Raw genomic sequence first — 8,434 nt, forward strand, 5'->3', positions numbered from 1 at the left:
AAATACAGTGAAACATTTATGCTCAACGCCGGCCGCTGTGGCCGAGCAGTTCTAGGCACTTCAGTCCGGAACCGCGCTGCTGCTACGGTCGCAGGTTCGAATCCTGCCCCGGGCATGGATGTGTTTGATGTCCTTAGGTTAGTTAGGTTTAAGTAGTTTTAAGTCTAGGGGACTGATAACCTCAGATGTTAGCCGGCCGTTCTACGGTCGCAGGTTCGAATCCTGCCCCGGGCATGGATGTGTTTGATGTCCTTAGGTTAGTTAGGTTTAAGTAGTTCTAAGTCTAGGGGACTGATAACCTCAGATGTTAGCCGGCCGTTGTGGCCGAGCGGTTCTACGCACTTCAGTCTGGAACCACGTGACAGCTACGGTCGCAGGTTCGAATCCTGCCTCGGGCATGGACGTGTGTGATGTCCTTAGGTTAGTTAGGTTAAAGTAGTTCTAAGTTCTAGAGGACTGATGACCTCAGATGTAAAGTCCTATAGTGCTCAGAGCCATTTGAACCATTTGAACCTCAGATGTTAAGTCCCATAGTGCTTGGAGCCATTTGAATTTTATTTATGATCAGATAGATGTTTTATCTGACTGTATAGATATTTACAAAAAAATATAATGAATAAAACAAAATAATAAACGAAAAACATTTATATGGGCTCCCTAGAGGTATAACTTTGCAAGGTCTCCGTTCAGACTCCGCTGGTATGCACTTCCAGCCAATTATAACCACCTGATTGCATTCTCCTATTCTCCTCTCCCGTGTACGTACTTCAGAGTTCTGAGCCGGTATGAGTGGCCGAGCGGTTCTAGGAGCTTCAGTCTGGAGCCGCGAGACCGCTACGGTCGCAGGTTCGAATCCTGCCTCGGGCGTGGATGTGTGTGATGTCCGTAGGTTAGTTAGGTATAAGTAGTTCTACCGGACTGATGACCTCAGATGTTAAGTCCCATAGTGCTCAGAGCCATTTAAACTTCAGAGTTCTGATGATACCGCATTCCTTACTGTCACTCCATTCGTGCTGTCAAGCCCTCTAAGTCAACCCCAGTGTTTTCATCTCCTGCTAAGAACAGTGTTATCATTCCATCAATCCTACGAAAAGACAGTCAGTAATTAAAAGAAAAATGTCAGAGCTCTTCGTTCTCGAGACGTCTACCCATGGATCAAATGTAAGTTCGAACCTCATCAAAAGAAAACTCACAATAAACTAAAACTACTGTAACTACTCATCGAACGTCGGGACTAAATCCCTCTTCTGTCATTCGTACCTACAAAACGTTCTGTGTCCCATCTTTACTTACGTCTATGCTGCAGGGAGCTCCGTCACTGTCAAGATTTAGCGCTCCCTCGAAACCTTTAAAAGTCATACACTCAGGCCCGTTACCGAATGTACTTAGCCTCCTACAACCGTATCCTGTATCAGCTGATAAATTTTCCCGCGTCTCCTCAAAGACCTGGATAGATTTGGCAACGTTTACATCCCACAAAATCGACTCCCAGAATCCCGTGTAGACCCACCGATGAGAAACCTACGCCTCTACCACCACTTCCTACCTTCCAGGTATATCTACAACTACATAGATACTCCTCAAGCCACCGTAAGGTGCGTGGTGGAGGCTACCCTGTTACCACTACTTGTCATTTGCCCTCCTCTTCCACTCGCAAATAGAGCGAGGGAAAAACGACTGTCTTTACGCCTTCGTATGAGCCCTAATTTCTCCTCTCTTATCTTCGTGGTCCTTAAGCGCGATGTATGTTGGCGGGAGCAGAATCGTTCGTCAGTCAGCTTCAAATGCTGGTTCTCTAAATTTTCTCAATAGTGTTTCACGAAAAGAACGTCGCCTTTCCTCCACGGATTCCCATTTGAGTTCCCGATGTATTTCCGTAACACTTACGTGTTGTTCGAACCTCCCAGTAAAAAATCTAGCAGCCCACCTCTGAATTTCTTCGATGTCTTCCTTCAATCCGACCTGGTACAGATCCCAAACGCTCGAGCAGTACTCAAGAGTAGGTTGCACCAGTGTCCTACATGCGGTCTCGTTTACGGGTAAACCACTCTTTCGTAAAATTCTCCCAGTAAACGAAAGCCGACTATTTGCCTTCTCTACCACAGTTTCCACCTCATATCGCTTTGCAACGTTACGCTCAGATATTTAAACGCCTTGACTGTGCCAAGCTGGACACTAGTAATACTGTATCCGAACATTACAGGTTTGATCTTCCTACTCATCCGCATTAACTTACATTTGTCCACATTTAGGGCTAGCTCCCATTCATCACACTAGCTGGAAATTTTTTCTAAGTCGTCTTGTATCTTCCTACAGTTACTCAACTTCGACACTTTGCTGTGCACCAAAGCATCGACAGCAAACAACCGTAGACTGCTGCCCACCCTCTCCGCCAAATCCTTTAAGTATATGGAGAACAACTGCGGTCCTATCGTACTTCCCTGGGGCACTCCTGACGATACCCTTGTCTCTGATGAATACTCTCCGTCGAGGACAACATACTAGACTCTATTACTTAAGAAATCTTCGAGCCACTCACATATCTGTGAACTTATTCCATATGCTCGTATCTTCGATAACAGCCTGCAGTGGGGCACCGCGTAAAATGCTTTCCGGAATTCTAGAAATATGGAATCTGCCTGTTGCCCTTCATCCATAGTTCTCAGTATATCATGTGATAAAATGGCAAGCTGAGTTTCGCACTGGCGATGCTTTCTAAAACCATGCTGATTCGTGGACATAAGCTTCTTAGCCTCAAGAAAGTTTATTATATTGGAACTGAGAATGTGTTCAAGGAGTCTGCAACAAACAGAAGTTATGGATATTGGTTTGTAATTTTGCGGGTCCGTTCTTTTACCTTCCTTATATATTGTAGTCACCTGCGCTTTTCTCCAGTAACTTGGGACGTTGTGCTGGGCGACAGATTCGCGATATATGAAAGACAGGCAAAGGGCCAATGCCGTAGAATACGTTGCTGCTCTACGTATCTATGTGCGAAGCATACAACGACTACCATCATCACACCTTAGCAAAAGATCTCTCAGAGAACCCGAGAAAATTCTGGTCGCACGTAAAATCACTAAACGAGTCTAAGGCTCTGCACCTCTATGCTTATTTCTATGTCGTCCATACGGGAGTTTGTCCGATGGCCAAGTGACAGCATGTTTGTACGGTTTTCCTGCATGAACAATTTCTTGAACGTGAAATTTAAAACTTCGGGTTTCGTATTATTATCTTCAACTGCCACACCAGAATGGTCAACAATGAACTGAATGGAAGCCTTAGACTCGTTTAGCGATTTTACATGCGACCAGAATTTTCTCGGATTCTCTGACAAATCTTTTGCTAAGGCGTGACGAAGGTAGTAGTTGTATGCTTAGTGCATAGATTGATTCACAGACGCACGAATCTCTACTAACCATAGCTTGTCGACTTTGTGCGTCCCCTTTTGAACCTAGACATTCCATGTCACTTTCTAACGACATTTCAACCATTTACCCTCCAAAACTGTGAACTGGTTCCTGAGATCTACACATCCTATACTACCACCGTCTCCTGATGTTTCCCAATTCTCATCTCATCTTCTTTCTCATATTACTTCCTCTCCAATCTCATATGCATCTAAATCCTAAAGATAGAAAATGTTACCAGGATCTCACAGCATAAATTGCTTCACGAAACCCAGATTATCACTTTTATTCCTAACACTGTATATTTTTATCTATTTTTAATTTTTCTGATGAAACGCTGTCGGGTAGTAACATGGTCGCTGTCAGTGAACCCCTCTCCCCTTCCATACTGAGCGTTGTTTTTAGGTGGTTGGTTGGTTTGTTTGGGGGAGGAGACCAAACAGCGAGGTCATCGGTCTCATCGGATTAGGGAAGGACGGGGAAGGAAGTCGGCCGTGCCCTTTCAAAGGAACCATCCCGGCATTTGCCTAGAGCGATTTAGGGAAATCATGGAAAACCTAAATCAGGATGGTCGGACGCGGGATGGAACCGTCGTCCTCCCGAATGCGAGTCCAGTGTGCTATGTTTTTAGGTGGTTTCGTTTAGACAAATACTGGGCTGGTCCGCGAAGTCCGCCTCAGAGGATGCGATACACAAAGAGTAAACCATTTCGAGACCACCAGGACAATTGTGTCTCACGTACCAATTTATTTCCCTATGTTTACAGGGATGTGAAAGTCCCACATCTGTCTGTTACTGCGATCTAACGTTGAATTTATCAGGTGTTTGGAGCCAACAGGCTCATTGTTTGAAAATGATTAAAAGTTTCAGTTGTGCATCGTATGCCTTGTGTTGTGGTTGTTTCAAGTAATTTTTTTTTCGTGTCTGTATTAGAGAAGCTCAGTAAAGATATTTATTGTCTTTTTTACATTGTTTGCGAGAAACATACATATTTGTACACATGTTTATTGATAAAAAGCTTTTAAATTCGTTTAGTGGTTTTGTATTATGGCCAATGTGTGTAGAGAATTTCTATTTGTGCCTTTTGTTTATCTGTATTTTTAAATTTTTCGTTTATATTTTACTCGGTGCTTTAATCTTATTTCATTTCCCTAGGTTTGATACGAAACGGAGCACTTCACAAACTCGTGGTTGGTTTTTGTGATGAACGCTTATCTTTCCCTTCTCATTAAATTTCTCCCAGTTCTTACAAGAGCAAGGTGAAAAGAAAGTTGGTCATGTTTTCCTCCATTATTACAGATCCGTATGGTGACATTGTTTACTATTGCAAGTGCGAAAGAAAATTAGAAAGACGATGCCACCATTTGAGTAATCCACTGCCAATAGACTTTCTTTATTTCCGGTAGTCGAACTGGTCTACAGCGCCCATTACAGTTGTGTATTCTGCTATGGATGCAAGGCAGAATATAGCTGAGAGTGTACCATCTCTATTTCTTCCTGTGACGAATGTTATATCTTTCGGGTAGTGAGCAGCTGACAAAACTTTAAGTGGCCTATTAGCTTTCCGTTTTACCGACAGTACAAACAATTTTGTACTTATGCGCTTATACGCAGCTGGAAAATATTTTCCAGCAAGGAGCACGAGTGTGAGATGCAGACAATGCACCGCAAGGAAGCAAGAGATAAGGTCTGATTTCATATGTAGCTGCTGCGAAGTACCTCTATGTGAGCAGCCACGTCTTGAAAACTTTTAAAAAATTTTAACCCGTCAATAAATAAATTTGTTTCGCATAATAATGGTTTTACTTTCTTCTTTTTACAGACCCTAATCTCCAGTGAAACTATTGTATTAAAAGGGACGTTAATGTCCCACTGGACTCGAGGAGGACTAAATTTAGAAAACCATTAATGTAACATTTATTAATAATAATTAATAAAGACTTATAAAACTGTAAACGACAGTTCAAATTTAGAAACGTAACCTGACTCCGTATCCATTCCCTAAGCAGGAAATCAGTTTTTACAGTAATATGCGAAATCTTAATTAATTCGATCAAGAACAAAGATAGCGCACACGTCTCGCTTTCTAAGGTTACTTGAACGACTCTGGTGTCAGGAAGGGCATCCGGCTACAAAGTTAAATAATAAAAGAATATAAACTTCGCCGAAGCGGACCACGTGCCAGGTAGGATATACGCTAGGAAAAAGGTGATGATTGACATGTCGGTTGTCACTTTGTATGCAGGTGTTTCTCCTCCTTCTGTCCTCATATATGACCTATGTATTGTTTGCTAAGTGCCACCTAGGTTCTGTAAGCCCCTCCAGAGCCCGGAACGCCGTGCACTCCGTCTCGCCTTACCTTCCCCCACTAGGGTCGTTTATCAATTTATCGAATTCCCGCCTCACCTCACTCATACTGAACACCTTCGGACAACTTACACCATCCGCAAAATCGACTCCAATAATACTGTAGTTTCCCCTCTACTTTCCAATCCTCGTATGTTGCCGCGGCTCTGCCGAGACATCCCACCAGTTCTACAGCATACACTTCTTCCACTTACTCTCCCAAACGAACCTCAATCATCTCCCCCTCCCAGATCTTGGACTCCATCCACTCCACCAATTCCACCTCATCAGAGCTCCCTCTGACTCCTCTTCCCATATTTCCCTACCCCACTTTTTTCCCGTCCACCTTTCTTTCCCTACCTCCATTTCCCTGTCTAATTTTAGCCTCATCAATGCCCTGTTCTACTACTCCCCCCATTCTATCGCAACTGTCACTCGTACCCCATTGATACTTTTCACCAATCTTCCACCCTTAGGCCTACAGCACCACATTCCCACCTTCCTCACCTACCAATCTTTTCCCCTTCAACAACAGACTGCCTATTCCAGAACAGGTCGCTCGAGTATTAAAGCCGGGAAGATGATTCTTTTAATTGTCAGTTTTCGGCATCAGGTGTTAAACGTTTCTAATTATGCTCTTATTGTGTCTCGTTTTACCTTTTATTATCACTATTTTTAACTAAAAGTTAAATCATATATACAAACATCCATTTTATTTTCACCATTAAAAAGTTTTAAATTTATTGTACTACATATCTCATCTTTCTGTTTCTTGTTTTTCTTCTCACTTAAGTTTTATGAAATGGATCAAGAATGGGTTAACTGTACCTCTCACAACCCAACCCCCCCCCCCCCCCCCCCACGCCAATGAAACAAAAAAATTACTAGATGCACCGTTATATTAAAATCGGCCAGTAGTAGTAATGAAGCGTGCAGCCTCAGCGGAGCCATGGCAGTGAACACAAGCTAAGGAAAACAATTCATAAATCGTTGAAGGCAATGCGATTGCAATCTGCAAGGGATGCCTCGAAATATGGCGCGTATTTTGCTGTACGATTAATACTCGTAAGCTTTCAATATGCCTAGACATCGAAGCAACAAAATTCCGCTTTCTTTTTAACAGGGAGGAATTCTGTTTTCAGGGTAGCCGAGAGTTCTTAATGTTTCAGTTAAATTCTCCGCTAAACAGGAAATCATAGACTGTCGACACGACGCAATTCCTGCTCCTTCTTCTGACGTTTACTTGGCGGTGAAGGGCAAATAGAACGCTGCGTTTTGACCTTTACTTTTGGACCATATTTTTCTAAAAGTTTTCACTGAAAACTTAAGGAAGATGTTTGTAATCCTGTTTCCAAAAGCGCTTGGATATCTTTTAAAACTTTAAATTTTTCCATTAAAAAGGAAAACAATGTCTCTGTAGATAAAAGAATGGTTGTATTGACAATACAGCGAAATACTCCAGCCTTTGCACGATATCACTTATTGTAAAAGGTTTCCGATGTCTTTAATCGTTTATAAATATAAGTATTGTCTACATTCCGTTGGACCCGTCTGGGTAGTGATCGAGCCCAGTCATAAGGAGAGCTACTTCAGCACCTTCACAGTAATTACATCAGTAGCAGAGGAGAGCCAGCCAATGTCAGTGAGACTGATCAATTGGTGGCCGGCGTCCAGTGGATATCGGCAGTCACTAAGCTTCTGCGTGCTTCCGCCTGCTGCACGAAAGCAGAACGAGTTAGTAGCACTCTTGGGTGCGGCTGCAATTCCACCTACGTTTGGCGACGGAAACAGTAGGTGTTTGTTGCTCGTATGCGGATAAACGGATTAATATCGTGGCCTGTTTATGGACACGGTGTTTGTTTGTTAATGTGTAAATCCTATTACGAGTCGGCGGCTGATCCTCTCTTCCTGGAGTTGTTTCACGAACCGCGCGCAGGCACACAAAACAGAGCGCCAGCGCGCAAACAGCTAACAGGCGTGACAGGTAAACGCCATTCGAGGCCCCTGCGGATAACACGCTTCTCGCCGCTCCTGCCTAGCTGCCGCGTTCCTCTCAGCTCTCATTCATATATTTAACAGATCTTTTGCGTGCCCATTCATCGAGTAGCTACACTTTGTATCGGAAAGATACTCTGTGCCTACTTATTTGTCTGTTTACCCTACCTAAAGTAGAGACATTCCGCCCTCTCTTACAGCAAATTAGAACCTTACGCTTTACAGTGTGGACACACTTATGTCGAGTGAAATAATTTAAAAGTTTTCACTGACTAGATATGACTTCTTGTTGAAACATTGTAAATAGTTACACAAACAAACTCTTTTTTTTGCCTACGTTACATAAAATTCTATTTTATTTTACAGATCCTTAGTTGCGGGTTACAGATCCATTTTCTAGTGTGACGGTTTCAAAGCTGTTAGTCATGTCTTCTGGTGTACTGTGAAATAAAGAAATTACGATTACCAAAGAAATTCAGTTGTAATTTGGCATATTGCATCCCCACAAGAGCGGCGACACAACTCAAAAATATACTTGCGAAAAATCGACTTAAAGAATTCTATAAAACTTACATTGGAATAGTGTAAGCTTCGTTTAACGTTCCAGTAAGTATTTTTGGCAGTATATTCCATTATATTCTGTACAACAGACATATGGACATACAGTTCTGCTCTCGTCGAAT

Source organism: Schistocerca serialis, chromosome 3, assembly GCF_023864345.2.
Source record: "Schistocerca serialis cubense isolate TAMUIC-IGC-003099 chromosome 3, iqSchSeri2.2, whole genome shotgun sequence".
NCBI classification, from domain to species: domain Eukaryota; kingdom Metazoa; phylum Arthropoda; class Insecta; order Orthoptera; family Acrididae; genus Schistocerca; species Schistocerca serialis.